The following is a 25,933-nucleotide window of genomic DNA, read 5'->3' as shown; positions in this document are numbered from 1 at the left end:
ACTGAACATACTGGCCACTCCAATAACACAGGCTACAAATAAATAAATAAATAAATAGATAGATTTAAAAAAATCACCACAAGGGGGCCTCTGTTCATTTGGCTTTGTGTCACCCCGCAGATAGCTCTGTAGTTTGTGAAGCTGCATTGTGAAAAGTTACTACAAATTGCAACAAAAAAATATATATAAAACAATGGTTGCTGCTAGTGAAACACCAGCACTGCAGGTGGCTACTAGTCTAACTTGCAAGATGTAATTATTCTGACAGAAGCTTTTAAATTAAGGGTTGTTTTTCTTGTTTGTTTTTTATTTTAAATTTATTTATTTTATTATTATTTGAATGCCTAGTTGCCAAAACATTAATGTGTTCACATTTTCTGGATACAATTCTAAATTTTGAGTACGGTACTATAGTCCACAGTTTCATCCTATTACTAAAAGAGAAGAAAAAAAAAAAAAAAAAAAGTGTTACTGATTTTTCTACATTTTGTCCACAAGGTGGCATTTGAAACACTCTAACAGTCTCAGTGTTTGTTTTGGAAAATACACATTTTAATTAACCCTTTCAACATATGTGAATGCTTGGTCTTTAGATTCTACAGTGCAGAGGATTGTTATTGTGTAGGGGTGCCCTGAGGTTAAGGGTCGCTGTTGTTCTTTGACATGTGTGGTGCTGTGGGACTTCCACCAGGCAGTTTTACATCTCACCTCAGAGTGGCACCGCTCCCACTCACAATGTATTGCTTTGCTGGTAGCAAAGACCACGTCTTCGATTAACTCTGGCACGAGATTCAACCTTTGCCTTTTAAATTCAGTGAAGACTCCTGTCTTTTTAACAACTGGACTTTTAAAAACATTTCAAAAGGGAACAATGGATGAAGTACAGTACAAGTGTACTGAGATTGTTTGTACTGTAAAACAATTTCAATGTAAGTTATTGAAGGATTCCAAGACAATTCGTACCCATTGTTTTTAATCTTATTGTTCCTGCAGTCTAAACGCCTGTATCTTAAAGTCTAAAGCAGCAGTTATAAAATGTCTCGCAATTAAAGTTGAACAGAAAATATTGTACTATCTTCAGATTATTATGTGTTTAATTATGTGATAATTATGTATTAGTGCAAATGTGTTCAATATTTCAGCCTCGATGTCTCACTTTCATATGAAATATACTAAATTATTTAAAACCTGTCTAAAGCTCTTCAGAAGATATACTACACTGTCGCAAAATGAATGCACATCCATCCCTCAACTTGCTGAGCAGATGGATAAAAATATATTGTGTTAGTGCTAATAACTCAACAAAACTGTTACTTGCAGAGTTTATTTTCTTCCATGGAAAGACTGAAACCCTGATATTCCCAGTTTAAACAAGGTATAGTGTGCCAGAAATATAAACACCCGTACCAATCCAATCAACAGGACCACATCGGAAAATGAATCAAGAAAAAATAGGTCTGTACAGCACATACAGAGAAAGTAAGTTATCGCATAACTCGTATTAAGTTTACCACAGTAACTTTGCATTTGCACTTACTGTATCATAATTTACCATGGTTTGCCATGTCTTTTAATATGATTTACCATACCTCTCTGTGCTTGAATGCTTACCTAAGCTTCACCGTGCTTTATTACACTTTGCTATGATTTTACTCTGGAAAAATTTTATAAGGGAACAAATGCCTATATTGACAGTATTGTACAGTAGAACCACCCATGTACAAACACCCCTTAAAACCAGAAACAAAGCCTCTTAGAAAGACGTAAAGATGCCACGCTGTGAATTTCATTCCTTTTATCAGTTAAACAGTCTTGTCTGATTTCTTTTTATTCTTTACATTTATGATGCATACCAGTTTATAAAACAGTACAGACACATTCAACCTTTGAAAATATTTAGATATCGGTCTTATGAACACCCTTCATTCTCTATGCTTATAAAACTAAGGCTCTACTGTATGGTGTTGTATGTGGTATAACTTTTGTATCCAATAAAAAAAGAAAAAGAAAAATTACAAAAGTATGTACAAATACCTGGATATATGAGATGCATCCCAAGCAGGGATTACAGCTGCTAGTAGGTAACATTCCCTGAAGCAGAGTTGCCCCTTGAGCAGAATTTCATTTGCCGAAAAGCCTGGCTGCTGCATATTTTAAATGGTATACTTTTCTCACAGCTGCTGCCTGCCCATTGGCCAAACACAATGAGCTGCTCCATTGTCTAAAGCGCTTGAAACCCTGTAATATTGTACTATTATTATTATTATTATTATTATTATTATTATTATTATTATTCTTTATTTCTCATCCAAGAGAAGGGATCAGATGTACCAGTATTCTCTCCAAAACTGGAGCTGTAAAGTAGGGTCACTTAAGGGTATTCTCTGGGTAATGTAAAAAATAGATTCAGAGCTGGGTAAAAATATCTGAGACAAGGTTATTTTCACTTAATTCATAACTCCAATAACATTTTGAGCACAGATAACATATAACGAAAGCCTTTGAGCATTGAGAACTATGAATGACCTTATTTTTTTTTTACAGTACTTAAATTGTTTTTAATCTGGTATGCTCTGGTAGAAGCAGGTGTGGATTGTCTTGTGCAGTAAAGAATAGTGCACAAGTAACTCAAACTGACTGCATACAGTAGCCTATAAATAGAGTAGCACATTGAGAGATAGAAGCTGCCATGATTAGCAAAAGAGACAGCAGGGTAAATCATTAACGACTGTGAGAAATTGTAATCCTTTATAAATAACTGATAACACCGTCCTTACATTTTCTATTTCGTAAACCTTGTGTCAGCTGTAGCTGCAGTGACGTTCCAATGGTAAACTAGAGATGGAATCAGCGGACTGTGAAATGAGTCTGGTAGCAATTCTACAGCTGACAATTTTATTTATATTATTAAAAAAACACAGTACACTGGTGCATGAGTTACAATTAGTCTACTGCTTAATTTGATAAATTACAACCACCAGAAAGATAATGCTAACTAATGGTTGTTTTGTAGTGCTAGGCTAATGTACCATAGTCTCTAAAAATCTACAGTGTTTGGGATATGCTTATGTTTACATAGAGTATATAGTTATTAGAAAAGATTATGTTTTGTTCAGAAATCAATCAGAAAAAGTCAATGAAACTGAGCCAGTAATAGGAAGCAGATCAGATCCCATCCAATCCTTGGACTCGCTGTTTGAGACTGCCGGCCAATAAGCAGGAAGAACACAAGGCTCATGTGTCTTCTTCCCATGCCATTGCAGGGTAAAGGCTAGTTCATTCACACACACCCCCACCCCCACCGCCCTTCACCTTTTACAGCTATACACATAAAGCACTAGCAAATCAAACCATTCTATTATACTGCTTGCTTTTTAGTGTCCTGAACAGAATCTAAAAAGTCAAGTCAGTCTAACTGAATTCAGTATCAAGTGCTACAGTGACAGTCTATTTAAAATGCAGTGACTAAGCGGGGACAAAGAAGCCTTTTGTCTTTTCATTATTTAGCCACTGCAGTATGAACAGACAGAAAAGTCAAGGCTTTTCTGTTATTAAATTGTATTCACGGCTCTACCATAATTTAACTACTGTAAGCTTTTACTAAAGGCAAAGTTGGTGCTGAAGCTGGGCATTACATTTCATAATGTGATTGGACACAAACACTCTACCTGTGCATACACATGTACTGTACAAATTATGCAACTTCAATTAGAAAATCATAAATGAACAGTTAATAAAATCCTTGAAAATACAAAAATTAACCAGGGTTGGTGAACCATTTACTATACAGTAACAAACAGCAGTTGTTCAGAAACATAGTGTCTAAACCTTAACAAATAAGTAAAATAGTTTAGAACTGTGTTTTTACTTGGCAGCTGGCAGCAGTAGTGAATGAAGCTGAGTTCTCAACATGTGCAGCTTCAGAATCCATGGAGGAGGCCTAGGGCCCATGTCTTAAGCCTCCATTTTTTTGGCCCAGAATCAAACCAAGATCAACAGCATCCAAGGCTGCTGTGCCAACTACTATACCGGTAGGCCAAAGCAGTAATAGGCTTGTACTCCTTGTCGGATAAAACCCTTTTGCTTTATCAAATGTTGCTGCTACACATTTAATGCCTGGAATCTACATACGTAGTAATGCTGAACTGAACATTGTACTGCAATAGTACTCTTTCTATGGGAGGGGATAGAGGCAGGGTTATAAAATTGGTAATGTATTACAATGAAGTAGAGTAACATACTGAAGCTACTTTTGTGAACACAGGATGACCAAAACAATTTAAATAAATAAAAACATTAAAATCAAATCAATAAATCCCTATAATTTTATTTGTGCAATACCACACTTCAACAGCAATATGAGGTTCACCGCTGTAACTATAAGACTCACCCCAGGATTTTGTTTACTTGGGGAGGAATCGTTGCTCCATTTCCTGAATCCCACCAATGCTCCAAATACTGAAGAGAAAAAAGATACTACTGTATCCCAACATCTCACAGTACCTTCAAGTGTTACTGAACAGATTGTAGGGTTTAAAACACAGCACACTACTTTCCATAGCTTCCTGCTTTGTTATACGTATTCCTGTCTTTTTCAACATTATTATATTTTATTAACAGATCCCTGGTCGTTAATTGGTTTTCAGTAGTTATTTTCGTGTTACACATCTGTTTATGCATCTGGTCTTCCCATCAAAATGTCTTCTGAATTTAAAACATCGCCTTGTTGAATTCAGCCTGTTCACTCAGAAACATTTCATTGGCTCCTGACCCCTCTCACAAAGTTCAGCATTTTGATTGCTCTAACCACTATACTGTGCAGCTTGAGTGTCCTTGTCCCGAATGTTGTAGCTACACATGAAAGCAAATATAAAGCAAAAGGGAATAAGCTTTTTTTTTTTATTTTATGTCAAATTAAATTTATCACAGACAACCAATATCTTTACTTTGTCTGCCTGAGTCAGTGTCCACTGTAGTCCTTGCTAATTGACTACTTAAGAACAATTACCCTATGTAACACAATTTTTGTTCCTGGGTAGTAAGTGTTATTTAGATATTTAGAAGTGAGTAGTTTTTCGAGATTTACGATTATACTGTAATTTACAGTATAATCGTAAATCTCGAAAAACTACTCACTTCTAAATCTTTTGTAGTCATTTTTGTATTACTTTAGTATAAATACATGTTAATTTGGATTCATATGTTGTTTTTTTCTGACTTTATGTGAACGAAAAGACACAAAAGCGCCCGTTTTCTCATTGGAAATAGTGATATTTTGAAATATCACTGTCCTGGTCACAAAAGCAAAGTTTGTGGGGAATAATAGCCATTTTCTATACTTTTGAGGCATAAGCAATTAGGAAATAACACTTACTACCCAGGAACAAAAAAAAAAAATTTTTTTAAATTTTTAAACGGTGTTATCAGCATCAGTGGCAGTCTACCGTAAGATGGCCCCATTTTGTATGGTAAAGCCAATACATGTCATTTCGAGCCAAGGTTATAATTTGAAAAATTCTCGGTTCCTCACTGCTAACTTTTTACAGGTCAAGATAAGAGTGCGAATGCTATATGTGGATAGGTTATTATGTAAATGGCACGTTCACTTTTCTGCATATACACCATACATATTCACCGTGCAAGGAGAAACTACGTTGATCAAAAAAGTAAACAGCAACCTATGAGAAGTCTGCGACAACTTAAAAAGCTCATTGGTTAGGATCTCTTCAAACTCTCTGGATTTCTTGGTACTCGGGATAGTAGTTTGAGAGTGTCTAACGAACCTTGAGCCCATCATGAAACACAAACGGAGTGTAAGTATATAAGTTCCTTTCATTACAGGTGCCCAAAGTATGTCACGGGTCATGATCTTATACCTGTTTGTTTGGTAAACAAACAAGGGTCTGTATGTAACATACAAAAAAAAATGTCACCTTTAGTGGAACTATCATAGGGTACTGTGACAGGAGCAGAGGTGCTAGACACTGGAGACCAGGGGTGTCAGGCTGAAATGCCAGTCTGGCACAACTGTATTCGTTATACGATGGACACCATAAACATATTCCAGATCAAGGAGGATATTTTCTTTTTTTTTTTTTTTTTTTTTTTTTTAAACAGGAGCAAATGTAATTTAACAGGACAGAGAAAGTGTCTTGGTTTAAACTTAATAACTGCCCCACTCAGCAAGTACTTCTCTTTCCCTCACCATACTTGTTTACAGCGTTCCCCAAGTACCTGCACAGCATGCTTCACCATGGCAACTGTTCAGTTTTAGTTTTCTTTTCACTATATTTGCAGAATTTAACTTATCTATTGAAACATTCTTATCTTTTCCTACTTTGCATCCATTTCTTTTAATGGGAGCACCAGCCTTAAACAATTTCAGTCTTCACTATGTTGTTTACGGTAGCATCATAAGACGTGATAAACATTAAAAGATGATATTAACAAAATGGATGCCAAGTAGAAACAACTACATGAAATAGAGAAAACTACACAAGTAAGCTACACAGAATTCAATATACATGGACAACATAATGTGGTAATAGAGGTTCATTTCTGCAATACTGTATACCCCAAGTTGCATTCAAGATTAAACAACTTCCATAGTAAATATTTAATCCTTCGTCGTCACAACGGGGGGAAATTCCCCATCTTATAGATCCTTTTTGGAATATTTTTCCTTTTCTGAAATAGCTGTACTGATGAGAAAAAAAGATCAGCGAGCTTACAACATTTTTTTTCTTTATAAGCTTAATCAGTATTACTGCTTCCAATGGTACCTGGAAGATAGATTGATACAAGTTCAATCAATACTATAACTTTTTCTCAGCTTTTGCTCTATAATTGCATCACCTAGGATAGCCCAGTAATCAATGGAAAGTGAATTGAAAACTTTAAGTCAGTGGCATCCCAGCTCCAGGCTGCTTTTATTCTACAACCCGGTTGTGAAGTGATATTTATTTTCTCAGAACGTGGTAAAGCCACATTACACAGGTAGTCAGTAGAGACCTGGGCCAGTCTTAGAGCCGACAGTCTCCCCCTTGTAAAGCTGACAATCCAATTAAGCAAGGAGGTATTTATGTTTTTTAAACATACAGTACAAAACATAATTAAGTTTCTTTAGAAGAGCACCAGTTTAAAATCCACATACAGTAAGTAGACTATTTTTCCCATTACCCTTGTCGTATGAATACTAAGGGAATCCTAGATTCAAACTAACAGCTACATACAGCAATTTCCTGCAGTAACATATTACACTATATAATGTCGTTCTCAGGGTCTACTATTTTCTGCCATACTTTTCTTCTGAAATCGAACCTTGTTAGCTTAAAGTGGTTACAGTGAATGCTCAGCTGCAGGCACTCAGACTAAACTGACCTGCCCCACTATAACCTACATCAGCAGGAGGCTATACAGTACACGTGGACCTGCATGGGAGCATAGTACCGGTGAACTCTGAATGGAATTCAAACTTGAGTAACATTGAAATTAGAAAGGTAATTTAACGTTATGATGAATATAAAGACATACTAAATGTTAAGCAGAACAACTCAGTGACTAGTAAGAAAAGGCAAGATACTTGGAGTTGGAAAGGAGTTATTTTTTTAACTCTGGACTGCAGTTCAATGTAAAACATCTACTGTTGACTTTCTCTGATGGATGCAGTAACGTGAACATTTGCACTGACCATGTATCCTTGTTTTGAATTATTTACAGGTTATTGACTAAACAAAGTAACTTGACTTAGATTCATCTAACGTCAGTACTTGATGGCTAGTTGTAATTAGTAATGTTAAACTATTGTAATGTTGGAATGTATTTTCTATTGTTTTGACCAGGTTACAATAGTTATACTATTAAGATTTTGTTATACACATTATTTGTTAGAATTAAACAGATGTGGAACATTTAGGTTGCTGTATGATAGGTGTTATTTTATTCTGAATACATGACAGCAAAAATTATTATTTGGTGGTTTACACAATATTATGCTACTGTGGCTTTAATTGGAAGAGATACGCACTGTGACATTTCTGCTCATTGAGAAAACTCGTGTTGGAAATTGTACACTATGTCAACCCGGCTAAACGTTAACGGCTTACACTGTTATGCTGTCTGCTTGTGTACACGCATTTGCCTTTTACTCTTGGTAGCGTAAGGGACCAGAGTTCGGGTAATCGAATACACAAAATTTGTAGGCCCTGTGTATTCAAATAGGAAACTATTCAAAATTCCCATTCCTAATCCTAATAATAAACACTATGAAAATAATATTCATAATACAAAATAATAGCAATCCTATACAGAGAGTTGTCGCTTGTGTAGCCTCTCCCAAGTCAATACCAATCTTGCTGAGTGATACCAACGAGTGCTGAAAGATTGTGAAAGGCATTTTTGACCTAAACACAGCAGATCCGAAATTAAAAAGTTAGACAATTCGATCGCGTATCTGGATATCCATCGGGACATCTTACTCTCAGACTGGATATGATGTAAACGAAATGTTGAATTCACAACAAAGTTGCTGTTTTTTCTGCAAGTTTGGTAAACTAATGCCAAACAAAACAGAACGTTATTTTTTTTTTCACTGTTATAATGAAGCCAGATGTGGCCACACTAACTGTTCGTCTTCATTTTTTTTCCCATATTTTCCTTATGATTTATTGATTTCAGCACATTCCGTACGGCATATTGGTCGCTTAGTTGTAGAAAACCCGATTTGTAAAAGATTTGCCATGTCGCGGGAACGAGTACCACCAACACAGCACCTCAGTATGTAGTCTCAGAGTCTGACCGCAACAAATATGACGTGCGGCGGGAAAGTTAGGATTAGTTCATAGTTATGTTTATAATTTAATTTTCAGATTTTTGGCACACTAGCCCATTTTCCTGGATTCATGAAACAGAAGCCATGTGCACTATATATATTATAGTAGTTTAAAAAAAAAACAGCCCAGTCGAGCTTGTGGAGAGGCGAGGCGGCGCAGTAGGCGTGCAGAGCCCGTTCCGCTAAAACAAACTTGAAAACTCACGTTCCCACGTGCAATTCTGATTATTTTTTTCCAATTTTGTAGGCAGCCAACAGGCCAGGCGTCTCGTCGTGTCAAAAAAGGCAGCCGCCGCCCGGCTGAAAAAAAAACAGATCTGCCCATCTTGCAGATACTAGAGTGCCTTTAACAATAATGATTAATTGTGCTGCAAGCAGACTAGATCACTTGCGCATTGCTGGGTGAAAAAAACTAAAATATTGGAACAGTGTCAGCTGTTACGTCTTGACACAACACTTAACCAATCACAACTTAAGGGACAGGTTTTCTGTGCTAAGCAAATCAGAGGCTGAAACGCTAAAAATGACTGCTAAAAAGATAACCGATTATTTTCAAAGCAAAAATAGTGACAATGAACGCAGGGTTTTCAAAATAAGCAATCCACCACCTAATACTGTATTTGCATGGGCTACAGTGGAAATCAAAAGTATTTACCCCCCTGGACTTTTCCACATTTTATTGTGTTACAACATGGAATCAAAATGGATTTAATTATGAGTTTTTGCCACTGATCAACACAAAAAAAAGTCCATAATGTCAAAGTGAAAAATAAAATCTACAAATTGTTCTAAATTAATTACAAATATAAGACAGAAAATAACTGATTGCATAAGTATTCACCCCCTTTGCTATGACACACCTAAATAAGCTCTGGTGCAACCAATTGTCTTTAGAAGTCACATAATTAGTTGAATGGAGTCCACCTGTGTGCAATTAAGGTGTTTCACATGATTTCAGGTTAAATACACTTGACTCTGGGAGGTCCCACAGTTGGTTAGTACATTTCCTAACAAAAACTACATAATGAAGACAAAAGCACGTTCAAAGCAAATCTGGAATAAGGTTCTTCAAAAGCACCAATCAGGGGTAGGATATAAGAACATTTCCAAGGCACTGAATATACCCCGGAGCACAGTAAAGTCAATTTTTAAAAAATGGAGAGCATACGGCACAACTGTGAATCTGTCTAGAACAGGCCGTCCTCAAAAACTGAGTATCCAGGCGAGAAGAGCACTAGTCAGGGAGGCCACCAAGAGGCCTATGGCAACTCTAAAGGAGTTACAGTGTTCCACGGCTGAGCTTGGAGACTCTATACATACAGCAACAATAGCCCGGGTGCGTCACAAAACTGGCCTTTATGGGAAAATGGCAAAAATAAAGCCACTGTTGGAAAAAACTCACATCAGTTTGCCATAAGGCATGTGGGAGACTCTGAGACCAAGTGGAAGATTCTATGGTCTGATGAGACCAAAATAGAGCTTTTTGGCCTCAACGCTAAGCGCTATGTTTGGAGCAAGCCTAACACCACACATCATCCTGAGAACACCATCCCTACCGTGAAGCATGGTGATGGCAGCATCATGCTATGGGGATGCTTCTCTGCATCAGGGCCTGAAAAGCTTGTGAAGATAGAGGGCAAAATGGATGCAGCAAAGTACAGAGAAATCCTGGAGGAAAACCTGCTGAAGTCTGCAAGAGACCTGGGTCTTGGCAGAAGATTCATCTTCCAGCAGGACAATGACCTCAAACATACAGCCAAAGCCACACTGGAGTGGCTTAAAAACAAAAAGGTCAATGTCCTGCTGTGGCCCAGTCAAAGCCTGGACCTCAATCCAATTGAGAATATGTGGAAAGAGTTGAAAATTGCTGTTCACCAAAGGTCCCCATCCAAATTGACAGAGCTTGTGCAATTTTTCAAAGAAGAATGGGCAAAAATTGCAGTGTCCAGATGTGCAAAGCTGGTACAGACTTATCCAAATAGACCTCTACCAAATATTGACTCAAGGGGGTGAATACTTATGCAATCAATTATTTGCTGTTTTGTATTTGTAATTAATTTAGAACATTTTTTTGTAGATTTTATTTTTCACTTTGACATTATGGACTTTGTGTTGATCAGTGGCAAAAACACCTAATTAAATCCATTTTGATTCCATGATGTAACAATAAAATGTGGAAAAGTCCAAGGGGGGGTGAACATTTTTGAGAGCCACTGTAATTTATTAAAAACATATTAAGATTATTTTTGGGTATTATCATTCAGTCCATGTGTTGTTGTATTATTGTACTGTAAGATGATATATAGTACATAATAGCTATAAAAATGCACCAAAATAAAAAAAATCTAAAAAGTTCTCTTATCGTGATATCGTAAAAATATGTACCCAGGTGCTTGTGAGAGATATTGGGGGTTCCTGTATAGAGGCTGTACGCCTTTAGAAGAAAGGCGTGCTGGGATATCAGCTGAACTTCTCAGCTGATATACAAATGCTTAAGTGCAGAGGTCCTGGATTACTACACTCATGTTTCATGCAACAGTCATGGTGAACAAACGTGTGCAAGTACTGTTGTGTAAAAAAAAAAAAAAAAAAAAAAAAAAAAATGGTTGAAATGAACAGTTGCATTAAAAAAATGTAGAACAGCGAAAAACTAAAACAGACGTGCATTAGCAAAATGCCCTGAAAACTTAACAAAGAAAACTATTTAAATTAAGCAATAAGCTTAATAATTAAGCTAAAAAGGAAGTGAAAAGGAATTTTTTTTTTTTTTTTGTGTGTATGTGTGTGTGAACTACAATAAACCAACATTATCTTTCCCCAGTGAAATTTACCATAACAAAAAACAGTAATGAAAAAAATGTAGAATATAAAAAAGTGCAAGCAGATATAGACAACTAAACAAAAAACACTGTTCAAATTCTTTGTTGTATTATATATTTAAGGTAAGGCAAGTTTATTTTTCCATTAAAAGTGCTCCCTGCTATAATGTTCTGCCGCCTGGCTGTACAGAATTCCTGGGGAGATCCCTGTAAATTTACACACACACACACACACACACACACTAAAAACAAGTGCACAGATGGGGGAGGCTATTGTAATAGAGCAATTCTGCCATGCGGTTGGTGCCGAGCCGCAAGCCGATACGGCGCCATAACCCCAACACCTTGGACCAAGCCGTGAAACTGGCAGAGGATTTTTAGGATTCTCTGGTGTCAGCACAGTCCAGGCTACTCACTGCTCCAGCCCAATGGAGCATCCGAGCCCCACCTCATCTCCCTGCTCCACCACCCCCACCACCAGGACTTACTAGACCTACTAGAGCACTGGCCCCAATGGGCGACTTCCCCTCCATGGAGACCAAGGTTGGCTACACCCACCCTGCTGCAATACCAGCAGCGGGACAGACCATTAACCACTGTTCCCTACCTGTTTTAGGTGTCACCAGCCGGGTCATCAGGCCAGGTCATGCCCATCTGCGATGGAGTGTGACATGGCCGTATGTAATCTGGCATCTGAAGCGGGTATGCGAGGGAAAAATGGTCGGGAGGGGCCTTGTATTATTAATGTGATTTTGAGAAATGTGAAAACCCATGCATTAGTGGACACAGGGTGTGGTCAGACCTTAATAAGAGCATCTCTCTTGTGCAGTGTGTTGTGGCAGCCACAAGGTCAGGTGGCAATCTCCTGTATCCATGGATACCCGGCAACATACCCCACAGTCAATGCATATTTATCGGTCGGTCCGATAAAATGTCACCTGGTAGTTGGGGTGGCGGAAAGGCTACCACATCCAGTTATTCTGGGTCGAGACAGGCCAAACTATAAAGATTTGGTGAAATTAATGGCAGTCCCAACCGTACACGTAAATCTGGCAGAAAAGCCGAAAATGACTGGTAATGTATAATATAGAGAAGGTTGCGGAAATGGGAGGAAGCATTAATAAGACAAGGCTGGAGGCTGGTGGGAGCCTGCTATAACGGCGACAAACGCCAGTCAAAGGGGGTCAGAACTCAGTGTGACCGAGAGGGCAAGGTTACTGGGCCATCAAGGGCAGATGTTACTCCCGCCCCTCTCAATATACCGGACATGTGGCACTCAAGCGCGGACATAGTGTGGGTCCAAAATAACAACCCCTCACTAGTGCACACTTGGGGACAGGTCCGGTCTATTGAAGGTAAGGATGTTGAAGGCTCTGGGGCGCTAGTATTTCCACATCTGATTATCAAGGGGCAATTACTGTATAGGGTAAACCTTGTCACGGGCACAGGACAGCCTGTAACACCATTTTTGGTAACCCTGTCTTGTCAGTTGGATATCCCCCGGAGCACAGTAAAGTCATGAGGATACACGATATCCCTTTTGCGGGGCACCTCGGAGCTGACAAGACAAGGGAGCAGATCGATTTTATTGGGTAGGGTAAATATGTAGCTACATGCCCAGACTGCCAGCAAGTAGCGCCGGGTCGAGTGTGCCCCGCCCCTTTGGTCCCACTGCCGACTATTTCCACCCCCTCTGAATGCATCGCAATGGACATAGTCAGCCTTTTGCATATATTAGTGGTGGTAGATTATGCAATGTGATACCCAGAGGCAGTTCCACTGAGGTCCACTAGTGCTGCTGCCATAGCCACAGAACTAGTGCAGATTATGGCAAGAGTAGGGCTCCCCAAGGAGATATTGATTGATCATGGAATAAATTTATTGTCAAACACGTTGAAGCAAGTATATAAAATACTAAAAATACGTCCCATCAGAATGTCTGTTCATCGTCCACAGTGAGATGGTTTGGTGGAACAATTTAATCAGACCCTGAAGGCGATTCTGAGACTACTTGTAAATCAAGAACAAAAACATTGGGCATTGCTTCTTCCCTACCTCCTTTTTGCAGTGAGAGGTGTCGCAGAGTTCAAAGGTGTTCTCTCCCTTTGTATGGCCGACAGCCTTGCGGCATTCTCCATCTGTTGAGAGAGAGGGATGGGAGGAGCACAAAGGCTCGCCCACAAATGTAGTGCAGCATGTGCTCCTGCTTAGAGATCGCCAAGATTTGGCGGTCGTTTGGCCCAGGACAATCTCAAACCAGCTCAGCACCGGCTACAGCAGCATTACAATCAAAATGCATTAATCTGAACCTTTCGACCTGGAGAAAAGGTAATGCTGCTGCTTCCCTCATCGGAATCAAAACTATTGTTTTCAGCAAGTTTTATTCAACTTTATGTAAGCAAATGTGTTCATTCTATAAGGTGAGGCAAATCCTTTGGCCATAGCTGTAGTTTATGAAAAAGAAACAGCTTCAGAGGCTACAGAACTAACCCAAGTAACAGAACATAACTTTTTTTGCACATGTTTGTTTTATCATCGTTTCTGAGATGGGCTACCACAGAGATTCAGGGAACACATCAGTGAGTAGAATCAGCATTCACCTGCTACAGTAAATAACACACAGCATATCAACAAGGAACATTAGCGCTTCGAAATAACATCCTACTGTACAGATGATATCTATCAATTCTGAAATGTAGTACAGTAAATACCATTGCTCATTAGTACAATTCAATTTTGGACAAAATGTAATACCTGTTGTACCGATATTGGTTTAGTTTGTAATAAACATATTTTTGACCTGAAACTAATGGTGGTCTGTGAAATATATATATACCCATATATATATATATATATATATATATATATATATATATATATACACACACATCATGTTTTCAGCCTGACCTACTATAATGAATCTTGGAAGACTAGCAATACACCAATTTGTATGTTTTACTAATGATGTACAGAATGTGCTGCGTTTCAGTACAAGGGCTAATTATTAAAATGATTAACAGCAGATTTGGTTGAAATTTGTCTGACTATTCTGCTCCATTCACAGTATTTTACAAACTCCCTGCAGAGGTTGGTTGCTCTGCCATACAAATCCAGCAACAGTACAACCGAAAAGAGCTTCTCGTAGCAATATGCACAAATATATATATATATATATATATATATATATATATATATATATATATATATATATATATATATATATATATATGTATACACACACACACACACACACACACACATATATATATATATATATATATATATATATATATATATATATATATATATATATATCATTATCCAGTTACAGGAAGAAACAGTTACATGTCAGAGTTCACAGTGCTACCCAAACAGCAAAAGTGTAAAAAATAACGCAGCAATGTCACTTAGTCTCTGCATGAAATTGCATTGAGCATATGACTTTTCTGAAATACCCACAGGAGGCAGAAATCTGAGGACTTGAGACTATATGCAGAGTCACTGACTGATGACACTTTTAACCAAATAAGAACACAGTCAGCAATTCACACACAGTAATGCTTTAAATATGTCATAGTGTTTATTTAAAGTGGTATGCTGTTAAAAATGGTCAAGTCAAGTTCCTGCCAGGGAAACTGTGCTCCAGTTTTCATAGATTTGGAGTAGTTCTGTTTTATGCAATGCTGCCCAAGAGATTTCTGTCACAAGGTCACTTGCTCACAAATTTTGACAACCTTCAATTATAACCACTGATGGTCGACAGACTAGTTAAGATTTTACATTGTCTGAGTTGAAAGCAGCTGTTGTGTTATAGGCACAAATGTACTGGTGTTCAGTAGATTTTGTTCCATCACCTTTTACATAATGATTTTTGAGGGGTGTAATTCTCTAACTCAAGAAATTCTGCCAGGTCTGTATGTAAGCACTCCTATCCTAACCTGTAGCGTGGTCAGAGTCAAAAAGGGTTGAAGTCAGAGACTGTACTGTCACGGAATGGAGGGAAGGGGGATATGGATTACCAGCAATGTCTGACAGACATGGGTGGGACAGAGAAGAAAGGCAATTGTCTTTGGTGTGAGGGGTGGAGGGCAGGAAATTGCACAGAATAGAACAGTCCAATTAGCTGAAGGCTTGTTTAGATTATTGTTGGAGTATTGTTCATTTTTAGAATTTTTCTGGTGTGAAAGTTCGTATTTGGGTTTTGGGAATATGAATGCAAAAATGTTTAATATTGGGTCAGCAAATCATTATGTGGTAATGATGCATCCAAGGTGAGATTTGGAAGTGAAAGTTACAAGAATATATAATACAGTATTGTGCAGACGTTCCTGGTTGTGATCAAACAGAGGAGAGCAGACAACTCTGGAAGTCATGCTGATCTTAGTGTGCGAGTTGGGTATCAATCAGTAGTCCTAGATCACTCAAGTTGTTGACAGCTTTCATGTTTTACTTGCATTGGCTTAGGATGCTCAAGTAAGGTGTGTGTCCTGTTTGTATTGTGTAACACTGTCAGGGGCCTTGTGGTTATAAGTTGGGTTCCTTGCTGAACATTTACAAGGGTCAGCATTTCACAGAAACATTCAATGCAACAGCATGGTAATTTGCTAACTGAGAACGAGTTGCAGGAGTAAACGGCTGGCTTCCTCTCCTCTGGAAAAGTCACCAGAAGAAGCTGTAAAACTCTTGAAAGTGTCATACTGTAGCTCATTATACTTTTAAACTAGAACACAAAACATTCTGCAGAGGCTTTGGGAAATATGATATTGGTTTCAATGGCAAGTTTGAAGAGTGGGCATAGACTGTGGTCTTTTTATTCCTAATAGTATCCAAGGTTTTTTTTTTTTTTTTTTTTTTTTTTTTTTTTTTAATGTGTTTAAATGTGGAAATACTATGTTATGCATGCTTTCAGTATACTGTTGTATTTCCTATTTGAATCAATCTACATTGCAAAGTGGGCCACTAAGAAAGGGAGCAGTAAAAACCTACAACCACAAAACAGTTTTATTATCATATTACTGCATATAGGAACCAAATCATCACTACAATAGTTTGTATAAACTCTGTACTAGAGTGGGAACAATAATGTATTACTGTGATGTTATTGATAGTTGTGTTTCTGAGTCATCTAAAGCTAATAAAAAAAAAATCCCGGCGCCATTGCTACAAAGATGTTCCTTTGTCTTCCTGTAAGACAACCAATGTGTTCATAAAGTGATGCAAGTGCCATTAAATATTTGTACTTTAATAACTTTCATTTTACAGTTGCCTTGTCTAATAAATACGGTGTGGCTTTTTTCCTCAAAGAAAACACATTAACAAATAATGTTTTTCATGCACTTAGATTCTTTTAAAGGGCTATAAGAATTGGAAAAACGACAGTATAACAACCTGATCAAGTTAGTATTTCGAAACAATTACAGTACAATGCAGTCTTTGCAAATAAACAAGAAAGGGATGCTTCAGTTAAATCACTTTTCTATAGATGCTACAGTACAGTCTCTTTTCATTGTACTTGATTTCCCTTGGCAGCAAGTCAAAGATAAACTGAATACAGCAGATTAGTTAGGCAGTTGGCTGAGGTGCTAATTTTATATATATTTCTTTTTACATCCATATATATATATATATATATATATATATATATATATATATATATTATATATATATATATATATATATATATATATATTATATATATCTTACATTTTTATAATCGCCCACCCCCAGAAAAAAAAAAAAAAAAAAAAAAAAAAAAAAGAATGTAAAAAAAACAGCATCTTTCTGAACCTTTACAATTGTCTATTTCAAATTATCTGCACCCCCACCCCCACAGCAAGTCCCATCTGTTTGTGATCCATAAAGTAGTAATCAAAACAGTATTGAGTTTCCTAAGAAATTACACAAATCTATATAGTACAATAGCCCACCGAGTTCCAGCAGCATCACCTAAGCAAGCGTACAGTAAATATTGTAATGGTAAGATTTTTCATTTTGTTCATAATTTCACCCATGGAACATGAAATACATCTTTTAAAAAAAAAAAAAAAAAAAAAAAAGCGCATCGCGTTTTTCTCAATCACTTTCGCTCTATGTCAACGAATAGCTGTATCACAGTTCAAGTGGCCATCCCATCAGTCGAGCACTGGTTATACTGAGTGGCCCTTGTTTTGTACATCTGCCACTGTAGGCCCTCAGTAAGGCCAGATATCCTTGCTTACAAATCAGAAAATCAAACAGCACGCATTTAACGTTTAGCGTTTTACTTGACCCAATCCATATCAGATATTATGGGGGTTGTTTTTTTTTTTTTGTTTTTTTTGTTGTTTTGTTTTTTTTTTGTTTTTTTATGTGCATTGTTTGTTTTCTTTTGTTATTTTCCTTTAGTTGCAAATGACTGTGTAGACGCAATATACATTATTTTTTAAAGAATGTCACGATCATAAAAGAACCACAGCTGCTTTAATGTAGTGACCTTTGGTAAATATTTTGAAGCTTAATGATAATCTCCTAATATTGTAAATGCTTGTTATACAGTATGAACTGGAAAATGCAGTGATTGGTTTGGTGTAAATAAAAAATCAAAACGTAATTTACTGAAGAACGTAAAGAGGAGGCGCACTATGCAATACTTAAAATAACTGGACAACACAAATTATATACACCTAAAGGTAAAGCTAATAATGTCAAGTCTATACAGTATATAAGATATGTCTGCATCCCGGAAATACAGCAGTACCTGCTTTGTGTGCCAAGCAGTGATGCTGAGTGAATCCATGCAAACACTAACATTGCGATAGCTAGAGCATTAGCTGGGTTGATAATAATAATAATAATAATAATAATAATAATAATAATAATAATAATAATAATAATAACCTTATGAAAATTGTCATATTGTGGGTCACGCGGAAAGGCACTGCGTTGAAATGTATGGTTTATTGTTAATGATTAGCGTTTCACGAACAAAACATTGTACTAACATAACCAAATAAACGTGAAATGCAGATGATTGGTCAATTTCCACGTAATTTCAATTTCCACTTGAAGCTGAGTTTCTTTAAAATCACAACATTTGTATACATACTACATAGCTAAAACATAGATCTCCGTTTACAAAAAAAAAATTAACATTTAAAAAATAATGAGTTACCTGTTATTATCCAGTATTTGTTTTACAGCTTTCCTTGGTTAAATCCAGCAATGCCGATCTCTTTTATAAATGTTACAGGGTACGTTATTTCATTTATTTTTTTAATGCAGCTGATGGTGACATAGACATTCCTCCAATCAACCTTCCTGCTGGGTTCTTTTCGTTGTACAGACATGTGAATGTTAGGACTTTGAGAGTGGGCTTGAACCATTCTCAAAAAAGGGGTGTTCGTAATTGTAATGTTTGTTTTATATTCGAAGAAAAGCAGTTGCATCCTAAAAAAAATCATATTATTAAATATATCACTTATTTGTTTTGTGAAGAACAATTTAGTACAAAAAGTAACCATTAATGTAGCTTATATGTATTTGTTTTAGGGACTTTTCAACCCCGGCTTTTGTTATCACGGTTGCTGTTTCCAGTGCAAACAGCAGACTTAGCAACACTCTCGTTTACCAGCACGGTTGGTTATACCATGGACGTAAGGCACTCAGTCGTGACAGATGACGCCCTATATAACCCTCATATTTAGGTGTTTATTGTTTCCTGCCATTAGGAACTTTTCTAAACATTGCTTTACAGTTCTTACACTGTCCTTCTATCTGTGTTTTATGGTCATCTTGAACTGTTGAGTGAGCTGTCCAAGGTTATAAAAATAGCTGCTGCACTTTCTCAGCGACATGAATACTTTGTGATTAAGTTACTGTAATAAAAATAACTAAATTGCCCTTGGCCAATATTAATACAGTAGGTTGACTGGACTTTTTGATTTCTATTTCTAATATATTAGCAGCACTACGCCAGCATAATAATTATAGCTATTGATTAAACTAGCATTTGTTCTCTGTTTCAGAGATATATGTTTTGAGGTTATGAATTAAATAAAAGGATACACATTCATGTCATGAACTGGAACAGAGAAAAAATTATTAATTATTATTTAACTAATACAGAAATATAGGCACGTTAAATGACATTAAAACCTGTAAGAACATGTGTAAAGTAGGCAAATATATTTGTAAAGATAAAAATGAAATCGCAAATAGACAAGATGAATATTAAGAAACCTGCCATGCAAAACTAGCAGCCTTGTTTATGTTTATTTTGAAAACACTGTAACAAAATAAAACATAGGAGACAAGTACAGCATTGTGTAAAATAATACAGAACCACATATTGAACATAAGAAACACAATAATAAACTAACCCAATAGTTAAACATTTTACTAAAAATTCACATAACATGCAATATCTACAATTTGTAGTTTTAGAAGAAATACAATTAGATAATGTACAATACAGAAGAATAAAGGTAAATAAATGGATACAAAGAGTTTTAAATAGAAAGGAATTGTAGATTGTTACATAAGAACATAAAAACATAAGAAAGTTTACAAACGAGAGGAGGCTATACGGTCTATCTTGCTTGTTTGGTTGTTAGCAGCTTATTGATCCCAGAATCTCATCAAGTAGCTTCTTGAAGGATCCCAGGGTGTCAGCTTCAGTAACATTACTGGGATGGTTCCAGACCCTCACAATTCTCTGTGTAAAAAATGCTATTTTCTGTTTTGAATGCCATTTTTAACCCTTGGTCCTTGTTTCTTTTTTCAGGTCAAAAAAGTCCCTTGGGTCAACATTGTCAATACATTTTAGAATTTTGAATGCTTGAATCAGGTCGCCACGTAAAATTCTTTGTTCGAGACTGAATAGATTAAATTCTTTTAGCCTGTCTGCATATGAAATGCCTTTTAAACCCGGAATAATTCTGGTCACTCTTCTTTGCACTCTTTCTAGAGCAGCGATATCCTTTTTGTAGCGAGGTGACCAGAACTGAACACAATATTCAAGATGAGGTCTTACTAATGCATTGTACAGTTTTAACATTACTTCCCTTGATTTAAATTCAACACTTTTCACAATATATCCAAGCATCTTGTTGGCCTTTTTTTATTGCTTTCCCACATTGTCTAGATGAAGTCTTTTTCATAGATTCCTTCTTTAATTTCAGTATCTCTCATATGATATTTATAATGCACATTTTTATTTCCTGTGTGCAGTACCTTACACTTTTCTCTATTAAATGTCATTTGCCATGCGCCTGCCCAGTTCTGAATCTTGTCTAGATCATTTTGAATGAACTTTGCTGCTGCAACAGTGTTTGCCTTATTTATGTGTCATCTGTAAATGTAACTAGTTTGCTTACTATAACAGAATGTAAATCATTAATGTAGATTAGGAATAGTAGAGGACCTAATACTGATTCCAGTGTTACTCCACTGGTTACCTCAATCCATTTTGAGGTTTCTCCTCTAATCAGTACTTTCTGTTTTTTACATGTTAACCACTCCCTAATCCATGTACTTGTGTTCTCTTGAATCCCTACTGCGTTCAGTTTGAGAATTAATCTTTTATGCGGGACTCTGTCAAAAGCTTTCTGGAAAACTAAATAAACCATATCATGTGCTTTTCAATTATCCGTTATTAATGTTGCATCCTCAAAAAAATCAAGCAGGTTAGGTAGACACGATCTCCCTTTCCTAAAACCATGTTGACTGTCCAGGATACTGTTACCATATAGGTAATTTTCCATTTTGGATCTTATTATAGTTTCCATAAGTTTGCATATAATAGAAGTCAGGCTTATTGGTTGTTGTTACCTGGTTCGGTTTTGTCTCCCTTGTTGTGGCTCGGTATTACGTTTGCAATTTTCCAGTCTGTTCGTACAACCCCTGTGTCAAGAGACTGTTGCATGATCTTGGTTAGCGGTTTGCAAATAACTTCTTTCATTTCTTTGAGTACTATTGGGAGGATCTCATCTGGCCCAGGGAATTTGTTTATTTTAAGATCTCCTAGTCCTTTTAACACTTCTGCCTTGGTTATGCTAAAGTTATTTAAAACTGGACAGGAACAGGTTGACATGTTTGGTATGTTGTTCGTATCCTCCTTTGTAAAAACTTATCATTTAATGTAATCATGTAAATTTAGTCATTTAATGTAAAAAGTAATCATTTAATATATTTGCAATTTTTTTTTTCTTCGTCTATGATTTTGCCATTTTGATCTCTTAGACATTTAACCTCCTCTTTGAATGTTCTCTTGCTGTTGTAATATTGGAAAAACATTTTGGAATTGGTTTTAGCCCCCTTAGCAATGTTCATTTCTATTTCTCTCTTGGCCTTTCTAACTTCCTTTTTGACTTGCGTTTGCAGTTCCATGTACTCTTTCTGTGTACTTTGTTTTTGGTCCCTTTTTAATGCTCTGTAAAGTGCCTTTTTTCTCAGATTTTTTTTTTTTTTAATTGATCTATTAAACCATTTTGGCAATTTAGTTTTAGATTTAGATTTGTCCACTTTTGGGATGTAATTGTTTTGCGCCTCTAGTACTACATTTTTAAAAAACGGCCATCCTTTTTCTATGGATGTTTTCTCTAATTAACTCCAATCTACTTCTGTTAGTCTCTGTTTCATACCTTCATAGTTTGCCTTTCCAAAATTGTAAACCTTAGCTTTAGTCATTACTTTTTGGATTTTAAAAATCACTTCAAATGAGACGATGATGTGGTCTGAGTTTGCTAGTGGTTCTCTGACCTCTGTTTTTGTTATTCTGTCTTCGTTATTGGAAAATATTTCTTATGTATAGCGCTACCCCTCTGCCTCTTCTGTCCTACCTGTCTTTCATATACACTGTATACCCACAAATATTATATTCGTCCCCACCACTGTCAGACAACCAAGTTTCTGTAACACCTATCACATCATAGTTACTTGTTAGTGCAGTAGCTTCAAGTTCTAAAATTTTGTTTATGATACTTCTAGCATTTAGATAAATACATTTAATGGCTGTCTTACCTGAGTTGTTGCCCTTGTTTTGATGCGGTCTCCCTTCTGTTTTTTTGTTGATTTCTTCCCCCTTCCTTTCTAGTTTAAATTATTCTGAACCTGCTCGAGGATCTTTTCTCCAAGTAGATTGGTTCCCTTTTTATTTAAATACAGTCCGTGCAGTCTATATAGATAGTCCTTGTTGTAGAATGTGGTCCAATGATCAAGACAGGTGAAGCCTTCCTGTGTGCACCACATCTTCAGCCATGTGTTTAGATTAATTATTTCCAGCTGTCCATATGGTCCTTTGCAAGGTGTCGGCAGTATCTCAGAAAATACCACAGTTTTGGTCTTGTCTTTTAATTTCCTTCCTAGCTCTCTGAATTTGTTCTGCAGGGATTTTGGTCTCTCTCTTCCAATGTTGTTTGTACCAATGTACATCATTTACAATGTAACAAATTTCATAAAAAAAACAAATTGATAGATTTAAATAGAAATAAGTGAGTGTAGTTTCCATGGCATCAAACGCCTATAAGTACCTCCACTGTTCCCTTGACAAAGATATGTTAAACATATCAAAACGTTGGCTATCTATTGTAACGGAGGCTGGCAGCAGGATTTGTTGTTGTCTGCACCAGGAGACCACAGCCAGCGCTGTGACAAGTGTAATAGAAATGTAATAGAAAATAGGATTGGCTTGACATGGAAAAGTACTGGCTTCTTGCACTCCTATAATCTTGCTTGCATAACCTTGTATGCTTTGCTTAAGATAAAGTTTTGCCTACACTGCAGCTGCAGCTGTGACAATGGATAATAGGATGAGCCAGACGTGTTTCTTTGCACATACACACAAAACAGCCATTCTGTTATCTGCTTGCTTAGCTATATGCCACATATGCATAGTTATAAATTGTTTCCCTTATATGCTAATATCTGAATCAACATTGGCTAACCCTCTGCCTTGCTGACAGTTTTAAGGTATATAAGAAACTGAACTAACTCTGTATGTTGGAACACTACTCGATGATTGTCTAGCACCCTCTGTGTTGAGAGCATTTTCAGTTTGCAAACTTAAGAAATAAAGGCCTGTGTGTTTGGAACTCGCAGTCTCTCTTCCTTTTATTAGAGTTTCCACGAATTTCCACGACACGAGTGTTCAGCATGAAACGGACCTGTGGGTCGGTCCCACACCCCATTACAGCAGTTTCCAGTTGGGGGCCCCATGGAGCGCATGGGGCTGGGGGTTGACATCCTAGGCCCCTTCCCTTGCTCTGATCGGGGGAACAGATTCATCCTTATGACCATGGACTACTTCACTTGACTTTGACTCGCTTGGGAAAATAAAATTGTTAATAAAAGAGCCATCTGTTTTGGATGATAGAAGTTATATGCTTGGCTTCTTACTGCTGCCACAATTAGGCACTCTGGAAGCTCTTGGAATTGAAATTCTATTCTGAAGTCTTCATGACAACATGAACTGCAGCTTGCAACTGAACTTTTCTTTTGAAAGACAACTTGTTTAGAAAAAACAGCTTGTTTACAGCACTGCTTTTTCCATCCAGCTGAAGAAGGACTTGTAGTCTGAAATATGCTGATATAATCACATTTTTGTATATCTACATTAGCCTTTTTTCTTTTTGAGTACAAAGCAGATGTGTGATGATACTGTAAATATGTAGTGAATCTTAAAAAAGTAATAAATAAATAATGGTTTTAGAAAGTTATTTAATTGTACATACTTATATCTATATTCATGATTGGAATATGAGCTATATACATATTTTATTGGAAGTTTTATAGGAAAAAGTGTATAATACAAACAGACATTTCCTGCACTTTTCTTGAAAACGGTCACACAGTCACACAATGGCCAACTGTTAATTTTTCCCAGGTATGATTTAAGAAAAGCGCTTAATTCCTTATTCCAGGAATTTTATTAATGTTTAAATTACCTATATTAATATTTTTAGTGGCTCCACTTTTAGTTTGCTTGCATTTTGATTCCTGGTATTCTTTTAACGTCACACTATAGGGTAGGGCTGTCCTCTAGGTTTGTACACAGGTAGGGTCCCCAAAAACCCTTTGTCCTAGACAGTGTCAACATGGCCCTACATGTTTAAGTGGTATTGTAATAGCAAATGGACTGGTCTTAGTTTACAAGAAAGCATGGTGGACTTCAATAAATGCAGTTCACTATACCGTAGAGGAGAATGTTGCTCTCTAGTGCCTGCCTTCTTAGACATGTCAAAGAAAATGTTTTTTTTATTTTTTTTATTTTCATTATTTTTTTTTACATACTACTATACCTTTAACCGTTTGGTTATCTGCATTGATCCTGAACAACAGCAAACCTATGCACTCTAGGGAATCAAAGGGTTCAATACATGTTTAAAAAAAATACTGTGCTGACATTGAAATAGCAATACTGTGAAGTTTCGTGTTTCTCATGTGACTGGGTTAGAGAAAGTAATGTAACAATTTGTTACATTACTTGTCATGATTTCTGTGGATGTTAATAATTATTAGAAGTGTTGTAATTGAATTTGACCATGCAACATTTCATAATAGTGTGACATGCTCTCCGCACCTTCACAGAATTTTTGAACAATTCATTTTAATGTGAACCCTCTGGAGCTCGCACACCAACCTTTAAAAAGCGTCATTAACTCAAGTGTTGGTTGATATGTATGTAATGATTAACCTGTTAGATGCAAATATAACTAACAAATATATTTTTCAAACGCCATTTCTACAAATGTTGCAGCATAGTATGTTCATGTAATAGTAAAGCGAAATCCCCTTCTATTTTTATGGGAATGTGTTTTTTGGCCATACATAACAAATAGTATTATTCAAATATCTTTTCAGCTACATCCAGAAAAGTATAACAATGACATTTGCTATGAATAGTTACTGTATGTATCTAAAATTATCACCTGTATTTGTGTTTGCCTAACATTATAACATTGTATAATCGTATTTGCATTTATAGCCTACATTTTTACAGATGCACAGTACAGTACTTCCGCAGATTTCCAGCAGTTTGCTTTATTTGTTTATGATGATTTACTTATATTTATAAAATACAATCAAATATAACTCATATGGGGAGGTGAATAATATCTGGGGTATAATATTAATAATAATAATAATAATAATAATAATAATAATAATAATAATAATAATCGATACTGTATTTACATTACAGTTCAAGTTATTGTGTTTCTCTATCAAATAAAAACAGGAGGTGGCGCTCCTACAAAGGTTACCAATTTGCAATAGCTCCAAATCCTATGAATCCTCCGCCTTCCCACTG

General features: G+C 36.5%; 1 protein-coding gene across 4 annotated transcripts in view; it reads right to left on the bottom strand.

Annotated features, from left to right (window-relative positions):
- The window catches only part of LOC121331093 (tubulin polyglutamylase TTLL7-like), a 69,970-nt gene extending 51,014 nt beyond the window's left edge, over positions 1–18,956 (bottom strand). For 2 of the 4 annotated variants that reach the window (XM_041278260.1, XM_041278263.1), the window contains exon 1: positions 18,800–18,956. The gene's annotated coding sequence lies outside the window, so the exon portion shown is untranslated. Of the gene's footprint in view, positions 1–4,390; positions 4,451–13,704; positions 13,756–18,799 lie in introns of those variants that run through there. The other 2 variants (XM_041278261.1, XM_041278262.1) reach the window with 2 other exon arrangements.
- Between the last annotated feature and the right edge of the window lie 6,977 nt (positions 18,957–25,933).

Source organism: Polyodon spathula, chromosome 18 (assembly GCF_017654505.1).
Source record: "Polyodon spathula isolate WHYD16114869_AA chromosome 18, ASM1765450v1, whole genome shotgun sequence".
Taxonomy (NCBI): domain Eukaryota; kingdom Metazoa; phylum Chordata; class Actinopteri; order Acipenseriformes; family Polyodontidae; genus Polyodon; species Polyodon spathula.
Note: the sequence above shows the minus strand (reverse complement) of the source record. Positions and strands in the feature narration are given on the sequence as shown.